Genomic DNA, 11,008 nt, shown 5'->3' on the forward strand with positions numbered 1-11,008 from the left:
CTGAGGAATCAGTAACACTTTCAAATATTTTTTATGAAGCCAAGATCACCTTGATACAAAAACCAGACAGAGATGCTGCAAAGAAAGAAAGCTACAGACAAATATCCCTGATGAACACTGATGCAAAGATCCTCAACAAAATTCCAGCATGTAGGATCCAATGCTTTATCAGGAAGGTTGTACACCACGACTAAGTAGGATTCATTCCAGGAATGCAAGGATGGTTTTACATTTGTAAATAAATCAATATAATACACCATATCAACAAAAACAAAAGTAAAATCATATGATCTTATCAATAAATGCAGAGAAAGCATTTGATAAGGTCCAACACCCATTCTTGATTACAGCTCTCATCAAGATGGGAATAGAAGGAACTTTTCTCAATATAGTCAAGACCATCTACCACAAGCCAATGGCAAATATTCTTCTCAATTAAATAAACTAAAAGCCTTTTCTTTAAAATCTGGTACAGGACAAGGCTGCCCTCTCTCACCACTCCTATTCAACATAGTGCTATAAGTTCTTGCCATAGTGATTAGGCAAGAAAAATATATATAGGGCATCTTGATAGGAAAGGAAAAAGTCAAGCTCTACCTGTTTGCAGATGAAAACTATACTTAGAAAACCATAAAGACTCTACCAAAAAGCTTCTAGAAACAATAGATTTATATAGCAAAGTGGCAGGCTACAAAATTAACCTGCAAAAATCAATGGCCTTATACATCAATCATGATAGAGAAGAAATGGACATTAAAAAACAATCTCATTCACATTAGTGTCACACAAACTCAGGTATCTTGGAGTCAACTTAACTAAATATGTAAAGGTCCTATACAAAGAAGACTACAAAACCCTGCTTCAAGAAATAAGAGAGGACAAAAAGAAATGGAGACACATATCCTGCTCATTTATTGGGAGGATTAAAGTCATTAAAATGGCAATACTCTCCAAAGCATTGTACAGATTTAATACAATCCTTCTAAGGATACCCATGACATTCTTTAAAGCAGTGGATCAAACACCCCTGAAATTCATCTGGAACAATAAACACCCTTGAATAGCTAGAGCAACACTAGGGAAAAGGAATATGGGAGGCATCATTTTCCCCAACTTTAAGCTGTATTACAAAGCTATAGTCATTAAAACAGCATTGGTATTTGAATAAAGACAGACCCTCATATCAATGGAATAGATTATTCATAGAATGTCCCCCAGACATACAATGAATTAATCTTTGATAAAGAGTCAATAAGTGCAAAATGGAGCAAGGAAAGAAGGACTGGCTCACAAATTGAAGCTCACTACAAAGAGTGGTGAGTGCAGTTAGAGAAATAACTACACTGAAAACTATCATAACAATGTCAATGAGCGGGGCCAGGCGATGGCGCTAGAGGTAAGGTGCCTGCCTTACCTGCGCTAGCCTTGGATGGACCGCGGTTCGATCCCCCGGCGTCCCATATGGTCCCCCAAGCCAGGAGCGACTTCTGAGCACATAGCCAGGAGTAACCCCTGAGCATCACCGGGTGTGGCCCAAAAACCAGAAAAACAACAACAACATCAATGAGCAAGGAAAATCGAAAGCCTGTCTGGAATACATGTGGGGAAGGGGGAGGGAAATGGGGGCATTGGTGATGTGAATGTTGCACTGGTGAAGGGGGGTGCTCTTTTTATGACTGAAACCCAACTACTATCATGTTTTTAATCACGGTGTTTAAACAAAGATATTATTAAAAATAATAAATTAAAATAAAAATGATACAGTGGGGGAAAATAGCTGATTTTAAGAAAACAAAGTAAAACAAAATATTGGGGTGGTTTTAGTTAAGCAAGTCACTACATAAAAAATTCCAATATGCCATATTTCAAAAATTCAAACAAAAACGATAATAAAATCATGTACAATCAAAAAAATAAGAATGAGTGCTTCTATTTAATATCAGTAACAACAGGGTGTTTGTTCCCTACTTCTACTCACTGAAGGATCTAGTCCATGCAATACTTGATAAATGGAAATAAAGCAATGTTATATAAAAAGGAATATATAAACTACATGTTTTTCCTATAACTAACTTTCTATAAAATCTTAATGATTTTGAAAATCTATTGTTAAAACTAATAAGCTATTAAAACTAATAAACTAATAACTAATAAAACTAGTAAATATCCAGCCACTCTACTGTATTATTTTATTGTTTCTAGCAACTTTTCTGAAGACTTTTTAGGTCTTCTATGTATATCATCATGTCACCTGCAAATTGAGATAGTATGACTTCCTCTTTTCCCATTGAATTCCTTTTATTTCCTTCTCTTGTCTGAACCAAATTCCTATATAGAAACCAGCTTTAACACAGGAATCAGGACTAGAGTTGTAGCATTAATCTCAGAAAGAATTCCTCTCTCTCTTTCTGTCTCTCTGTCTGTCTCTCTGTCTCTGTCTGTCTCTCTGTCTCTGTCTCTCTGTCTTTGTCTCTGTCTCTCTCTGTCTCTCTCTCTCTGTCTCTCTGTCTCTCTCTCTGTCTCTCTCTCTGTCTCTCTCTGTCTCTCTCTCTGTCTCTGTCTCTCTCTCTCTCTCTCTCTCTCTCTCTCTCTCTCTCTAAGGATCTTGTTTCTGTGGCAGCAGGATTTCATGTGAGAACCAAAGCTATTGAATAGAAAATCCTATAGATACTATGGGGTCAGTCACTGTTTTCATAGTATCTTATTGATTTATTACAATATATCTATGACGAGGCCAGAGTGTGGCGCAAGTGGTAAGGCATCTGTCTTGCCCGTGCTTGCCTAGGACAGACAGCAGTTCGATCCCCTGACGTCCCATTTAGTCCCCCAAGCCAGGAACGATTTCTGTGTGCATAGCAAGGAGTAACCCTTGAGCATCACCAGGCTTAACCCAAAACCAAAATGTGTGTGTGTGTGTGTGTGTGTATGAGGTGTTACAGGTGAATTGATACCACAAAGAACAAGATTTCTTCAGATATCCAGGTTCTTCCATAAAACCAAGAGTCTTAGGAAAGGAGGTCCCAGCTCCAATCCTAAATTGGCTCATGGGATAGGATTAGCCAATCTTGGTGGCTTCTTTCTTCCTCCAGTGTTTTGTTTAGAAAGGCGCCTCTCTGATTGGTACATGAGAGGCAAGAGTAAATTGGTGAAAGAATTTCAGAATGAGATTTCTTCCTGATACTATTAGGACCTAAGAAGACTCTCCCCCCATTAGATATTGATTCTCATTCCATAGCTATCACCCTGGGGTCAAGAGCAGGCATGCTGAAGATGGCAGGGCAGTTCAGATAGTAAAAAGGGAATACAGTCCAGACTGAAGATACTATTAACTCTTCATTAACCAAGCATATCATCTAAAACAATATACTCTACATTTTGTTAACTCTTCATTAACCAAGCATATCATCTAAAACAATATATTCTACATTTTTTAATTATCCAAGCATTATCCTTTATCTTTGCACTTTAAAAAGCACCTAATCAAATTATGCTTGGAGCAATTTGCTCTTCTTTTGTTCATTTATTGAACACATCTGGGTACACAGGGATTTTGCACCAATGACATCTAATATAATTGGTATTGTTCATCCTTTTCCTGATGTTGTTACCATTTGGGGGGTTTGTCAAGCAGCTTAGGGAAGAGAATCAATCCCAAGGACTCTGAGCTAGTAGTGAACTTTGGCTGATGAATTCTCTTTTAGTTTCTTCAAATCTTGGGATACTCTTTCCACAAACCCATTTCCATATTTTCCCTCCACTCCATAGTTCAGATTCCTATTGCTTTCTACAGCTTTGAAGTGATCCCTGGTAGGTGATAACTAGGGAACACCTCATCTCCTCAGCCTTGGTAGTGAAAGGAAGGTTTTGAGACCAGTTCTGCAATGCACTGGCAAAAGGCCAGACAGCCTCTAGAGGAATCAGGGTCAAAGGAGTTCATACAAAATTGATCCAGTGATGAAGTGCATATGAAATAGGTAAGGTCAGGAGTTTTATGATTTGTAACCAGTTGTTGGCTGTGACTTCTTTATTTGTTTGTTTGCTGTTTGTTTTGGAACCACACCGGTGATGCTCAGTGGTTACTCCTGGCTATGAGCTCAGAAATCGTCCTGGCTTGGGGGATCATATGGGACGTTGGTAGATCGAACGATGGTCCATCCTTGGCTAGCGTGCACAAGGAAGATGCCCTACAGCTTGCTCCACCACTCCAGCCCCGGCTGTGAACTTGTTAAAATATATCTAGACTTGGGGCTAGAGAGTTATTGAAAGTGGTCAAACCTGATATCTCACGGCAAATCCAAGCTACCTGGAGGCAAGTCCGGACCACAAAGCTAGAAGAATCCGAGAGTCTCGGGCTTTGCTTACCCCCAACACACACACACACACACACACACACACACACACACACACACACACACACACACACACTACTAGCTTTCTTCCTAGAAGAACTGTAATGACTGATGAAAGTCCTTCCATCTGTACAATGAAGTATGTTTATTATGCTGGATCATGGAGTTGGAAGACCTGCACCATAGCAAGGAAAAGTACAGTCACAAGGTGCCCTGATCCTTGACAATGCACAGAGGTGCTCAGCAAAAGCTAAAGTCCATACCCCTTTTACATAGAAAATAATCTAATTTATGTAAGTCTCTGTAGCCACTTCTGAGAGGCAGCCAAGTCTGAGCAGCCGCAAAATACAACTTATGATAGTCACAGTCTGAAAGGATCATGCAATTTGTCTTCCTATGTACAAATAGGATAATATCAGCCCACTCTGAGGAGAAAAAAACATAAAATCAGAAACATGAGCTTCTATTAAAGAAGAGAGTTAACTTTAATTAAAGGGAAGCTATGGAGCAAATCATTTGAGCTTAAAGTGCTTCTGTTTATTCTCATTGCTATGCTAGAAAATAGCTTGCTCTGTGCTGATAAGGAAGCTGAAGTTATGGCCTACTGAACTAAACAATTAAAAATATATATTTGAGAGGGGGCAAAAAACCCCCAAATATATATATATTTGCAAGCTAATCAAATTGAGGCAAAAATCCCAAGGAGCATAAATTTGATATTTCCTTATTCTCCTTCAAAAATCTCTGAATTTGTCTCTGCTATCTGATACAAAGAGCTAAGTGTTAAGCTCTTATAAAATTATTTTAGAACAAGGAATATCTTTGCCAAATTAAAATGTATATTTGTTACATTTATGAAGGGTAAGCTTATGAAACATATTTAATAGTAAAAAAATCATAAAACGGGGCCGGGCGGTGGCGCTGGAGGTAAGGTGCCTGCCTTGCCTGCGCTAGCCTAGGACGGACCGCGGTTCGATCCCCCGGCGTCCCATATGGTCCCCCAAGAAGCCAGGAGCAACTTCTGAGTGCATAGCCAGGAGTAACCCCTGAGCGTCACAGGGTGGGGCCCAAAAACCAAAAAAAAAAAATCATAAAACATGGCTAATATGTCTTTAGGAATAATATGAGTTTAACTCAATGTTAATTATTTCACATATAACAAGTTTCACATGGACTTACTAATTTCTTTCCCATTTCCTGCCTTAAATTGAATCATTTGTTTTATTATCACTACAAATTCATATAAAATTCTTAATGTTTGGAGATGACTGTTACTGTTCTAAATGACTGATATAGTTATTTAGGCAAGCTCAAAACAAATAAAAATTCAGCTGACAGATTCATAACCTAAGTTAATGTAGTGTTTAGTTCTTCCAAGCTACTTTCTCCCTATTCAGGGCTGCCCACTTTTTTTTAGCAAATCACCTCAGCCCCATCCTCCCATCAGGCCTCAGCAGATAGCTCTAATAACTCTGTGTTGGGACAAAGTATAATGCAGAGGGCAGGGTGCTTGCTTTCCTTGAAGTTGACCAGAGTTCCATTCCAGCATGCTATATTATTCCCCCATGCCTCTATGAGTGATCTCTGAACAAAGAAACTGGAAGGCTCCACCAGCAGAGTAATAGCCTCTGAGGAGTGAATCAGTAAGCTCAAAAATGAAATACAGAAAATAATAGAAGATGAGGGGGGCACCAAAATAATTTAGGTCAATTCAAAATAAACAACATAAGAATCATTGGGGTCCCAGAGAGCCAGAAAGAAAACCCCTATGAAGAAGAAACAACAATCAAGATATCATTGCTGAGAAGATATCAGAGCTAAAGAATAAATGCACCTACCTCTTGGAAGCTGGAAGAGTGCCAACAAAGAGAAAACCAAATAAAAACACTCAAAACAATCCTAATCACAATGACGAAACCCATGAACAGAGATAGACTACTAAAAGCAGCATACTAAAAAAAAAAAGAAATGAAATTATAGGACCAGAATGAGAGCACAGCGGGTAGGGCATGTGATCAACCCAGGTTCAATTCCTGACATCTCATATGGTCCCCTAGCCTCCTAGGAGTAACTTTCTCGAATTACCAAAAATTGTTACCTGGCCTGTCAAAAAAATAACCAAAAAACCTATCAGCATCTGAAAACAGTTTCTTTAGAAATTCAGTTACCCGAGTCCTCTACTCAATTCAGTGGCCCCAATTCCTATCCATTGTCAAAGTTTAATGTGCTCCTATTATGTATTCAAACAACTTAATCTAATTTTGTCTTAAAATATACCAATAAGAAAACAGTTAAAATCTGGAGCCGGCGAGGTGGCGCTAGAGGTAAGGTGTCTGCCTTGCAAGCGCTAGCCAAGGAAAGATCGCAACCGCGGTTTGATCTCCCGGCATCCCATATGGTCCCCCCAAGCCAGGGGCAATTTCTGAGTGCTTAGCCAGGAGTAACCCCTGAGCATCAAACTGGTGTGGCCCGAAAAAAAAATTAAGAATGAACTCTCCAATAAGGTAAATAACTATCATTTGTCAATAAAAATTTAAAGACAGAGGACTGGAGAAATAATTTCAGGAGTCAAGGACACATCCCTTGTATGACCAAAGACCCAGATTCAATGCCAAGCACTGCATGTCCTCCAGGCACCACCAGCCATGTTGTGTCTGTGTATTACCAACTTATAAGACCTTAGAATTAATTCATTCTACTCAGTTGGAAAAATGCCATTGAACATAACTTCAAGACTTTCTGTGTTTGAGAAATTCCCCCCAAATCTCTAAAAACATTAAATTTGGAGACCAGACTTCTGGGATTGTGCCCATAGCACGTAAAGGATAATTAATTGGGCAATGTTGCAAAGCCATACTTATGGTGATCCCTAAATATTCCATAACACTTTGCTGAGTTTTGCTTTATTTTTAGTGATTTATCTTTAAATGTCTAATATTTGCCTAGGGAAGTATGATCTACTCTAATGTCTCTTGATAGGAGTCTTGTGTTCTTCCTTGGGTCCTTCTCAGGATGCTCTAAGAGGGCTACAGGTAAAAAAAAATCACATAGGGGCCGGAGAGATAGCATGGAGGTAAGGCGTTTGCCTTTCATGCAGAAGGTCATTGGTTAGAATCCCGGCATCCCATATGGTCCCCTGAGCCTGCCAGGAGTGATTTCTGAGCATAGAGCCAGGAGTAACCCCTGAGCGCTGCCGGTGTGACCCCCCCCAAAAATCACATAAATAATATGCCCTGGCATGAAACTAGAGAACCAGCTGGTAGGAAAAGAGTCATAAAAAGGAAACAGGATCATAAAAAGAAAACAGGGTTAGAAGAGGGTCACAGTCAAAAAAATTAAGAAAAGGGGACATGTCATTTGTTCCATTCAGAAAGTTTGAATTTACAGAGGTACTATTATTAATCACAGATAAAAGGAACCAGGTATGTCTCATAATTAATTAGGATCTTACCATCCTCAACCTTCATCCTACTTCATATGTCAGTAGACACCTCCCAAAGTACTCACAGTACCAGACCCGAGAAGCAAATTCAGATCCTTCCAAGTCAATCTATGAAAATGTTGTTCCAAGATTCTTTTCAAGTTTTAAAATGAAATATTAATTGAATGAAAGTCTCAAGTGACCTATTCTAGTTTTAGTTTCAGATATTCTGCTTCTCTAAGCTGGAAGTATCTCTCCTGTAATAGTCTTTGAAAGAAGATACTAAGGAAGTAATTTGCACATTGGTCAGAAAAAATTAATCAGTGAAAGGTTTCTCAAGATATGGCATTATCCAGAGAGCATAAAAATGCACACGTGTGTATGCATGCATGCCATGTATACATATGTTATACATAATCAGCATATATACATGCATACTGAAAATCATTATACATTCTACACAAATATTATACACATAGCTGATATAAATATTTAACTCTGAAAAATTTTCTAGATAAATATATTTTTAAATTTCTTTCTGTAAGAGCTGGAGCAATAGCACAGCTGTAGGGCATTTGCCTTACACACAGCCAATCCCAATGATTTTCAGCTCCCCATATGGTCCCCTGAGCCTGCCAGGGGCTATTTCTGAGCACAGAGCCAGGAGTAACCCCTGAGCACCACAGGCTGTGACCCAAAAATAAAAAAAATACTTCTTTTTGTATCAATAAAGACATTTGTTCTCGCTTCGGCAGTACATATACTAAAATTGAAATGATACAGAGAAGATTAGCATGGCCCCTGTGCAAGGATGACATGAAAATTTGTGAAGCATTCCATATTTAAAAAAAAAGACATTTAACTCCATATGAGGGGGAAACTGGCCATCCCAGAAGAGAAAGAGAACATCTCTTTAAATAAAAAAATGTACAGAACAGTGTACCAAACCTGTGCTGTTAGTCATCCAGTCTCATGGATGAGACTATGCATGCCCTGCCCATCACCACAAATATGGTTAGCTACTAGTCTACTCTGCCTAGCCACCCACATAAATGCCACACTGCAGAATGCACAAGCACTTCTAAAGACCTAAGAGGCATATTGGGCAGTCTAAATTTCACTTACTTATGGTTAATATGGATAAATCCACCCTGTCATTTCACCCCATAAAAATTGGAGAAAAGCAACCTTATGTGTGGAGGGGTGTGGAGTAGGGGAGAGGTGATTAAAACTGTACAGAGTACATTCTTGACAAAGCTTAGACAAAAGTCAGAGCTATTAGTCTTCATTCTTTTCTTACTTCAATACTTTATTTTAAATTTTATTTAATTCATTAAAAACTGAGGGAAAATGCCAGAGAGATAATACTGTAGGTAGGACAAGATGCTTGCCTTGCACAAGGCTGACTCTCATACCCCAGGTGGTCCTCTGAGCCTGGGAGTGATCCCTGAAGTACTCCTGGCTCTGAGTAAGCCCTGAGCACTTCTAGGAATGGCCCAAAAACAGGAAAAGAAAAATTGAAGAAAATGTTCTATTTGTGTTTTCCTTATTTATGAACTAAATGGCATTCCAGTACAAGAAAAACAAAAAGGTCTTATTCAATACTAAATGTCTGTTCAGATTATTATCATTTATGACATCAAATTATGTTACTAAGACTTAAGTCAATTTATGATAGTAAGACTGACTTATATGTTCATATATGTCTATTTGTATTACATAAATTTCATGTATATAGACTTATATATCAACATATAAATCAGCCTCACTCCTCTGACAATACAAGAATCAATTTATTTCATCTGTAAGGGACCCAAGAGGGAAGGTCTGGGACCCAGGAGGGAAGGTCTGGAACCTACCAGCACTCACATACTACCCCACCTGATCTGACAGGAAGAAACGGTGCAACACTTCTTCCAAGCCAAGTACTAATGTTGTAATTGAAAACCCCAACAGAGAACACAAGGGATAAATGTGAACTAGTAGGTTGAGTAGTCCTTAAACCCTAGCGAGGAAGAGAGATTCCCATGTCCCCAATCCAGGTAGGTCAAGAGATACCAGTCCAGTAGCTCTTCCAATGCAGGAAATAATCCACACACAATTGGGAAAGAATAACAGGCCAGGAACCCACACCAAAAGCTGTTCACTCACAGCCAGCTCTTCATCACGCAAAACAGTGAGCCAAGATGGCAGCTTCCCCTCTGGCATTCCCAGGGAGTCTTTACTGGGAAAACAAAGCCCACATCCTAGAGCAGGGATAAGGCCAAGTGAAAACTGGCTAACACCAACAGGTAAACATGCAGCAGGACTTTGATGCCTTCAGCACCCTCAAAAGGAAATTCTACTGCAACATTTATAAACTCTCTTCACTTCACAGGAACTGCCTTGGTGTGCTAATAATTTATGCATTATTCTTTTTGCAGACACATACTTAAATAAACCAAAAGTGGAAATTAGTGTGAAACACCAGCATCCTTCCCACTCCCACCTCCTCACTTCCGATAGTCCGGAATTCTGACTTCCTCTCTTATTTGTTATTCTTCATAAGAAATTACTCATTGGAGAAGAGTGACTACCAAATCACTCCTTGGAGTGGGTTCAGTAGCTTATTTTTTAATTTTAACAAATAAAATAACAACCAGGAAAGAGCTTATGTTTCTGTTCACTCAATTGACTGACTTAAAACTTTTAAACCCTTCATGGTACTCTGTAATCTTTCATAAATTCTCAGTTGTTAACATTCCTCAATGCTCACCTTACTTTACAAACCTGAAAATGCTGTCATAGAAAAGGAGTGGGAGATACAGAGGGCTAGAATGAGTCACAAATGCAGTGAGTTCAAACTTTGGGTCTATCAGCTGTATTGATTCAAAAGGAGTGTGGAAGTGGAGTCAGCTGGAAAGAAAGGTTGCAGGTTCATGTTCCAATGATCATGGTAATAACAGCACCAAGAAAAGTTGTGGAGTTGACCAATATTATTTCTATTGGGATTATTTATTTACTTACTCCATTAATAGAAGATGTATATCATAGCCTGCCCCATGTATAGGGTTAAATTAAAGATGTGAAATTGCAGTCTCGGACTGGAGAAATAGAATAGGCTTAAGGCCTGAAGCTAACCCCACTTTGATTCCTAATACCACAAATGGCCTCCAAGAGCACCACCAAGACTGATCCCCATCCTCCATCTGTGTCCACAAAGCAAATATCAGAAAGTACAGTCCAATGGAGGAGACAG

At 39.0% G+C, this 11,008-nt stretch overlaps 1 non-coding gene across 1 annotated transcript; it reads left to right on the forward strand.

Moving 5' to 3' along the window:
• Positions 1-8,509: 8,509 nt before the first annotated feature.
• Positions 8,510-8,616, forward strand: LOC126016980 (U6 spliceosomal RNA). Its single transcript, XR_007498661.1, has one exon. It is a non-coding gene; the product is annotated as a U6 spliceosomal RNA (small nuclear RNA).
• The last annotated feature ends 2,392 nt before the right edge of the window (positions 8,617-11,008 follow it).

Source organism: Suncus etruscus, chromosome 8 (genome assembly GCF_024139225.1).
Source record: "Suncus etruscus isolate mSunEtr1 chromosome 8, mSunEtr1.pri.cur, whole genome shotgun sequence".
NCBI classification, from domain to species: Eukaryota; Metazoa; Chordata; class Mammalia; order Eulipotyphla; family Soricidae; genus Suncus; species Suncus etruscus.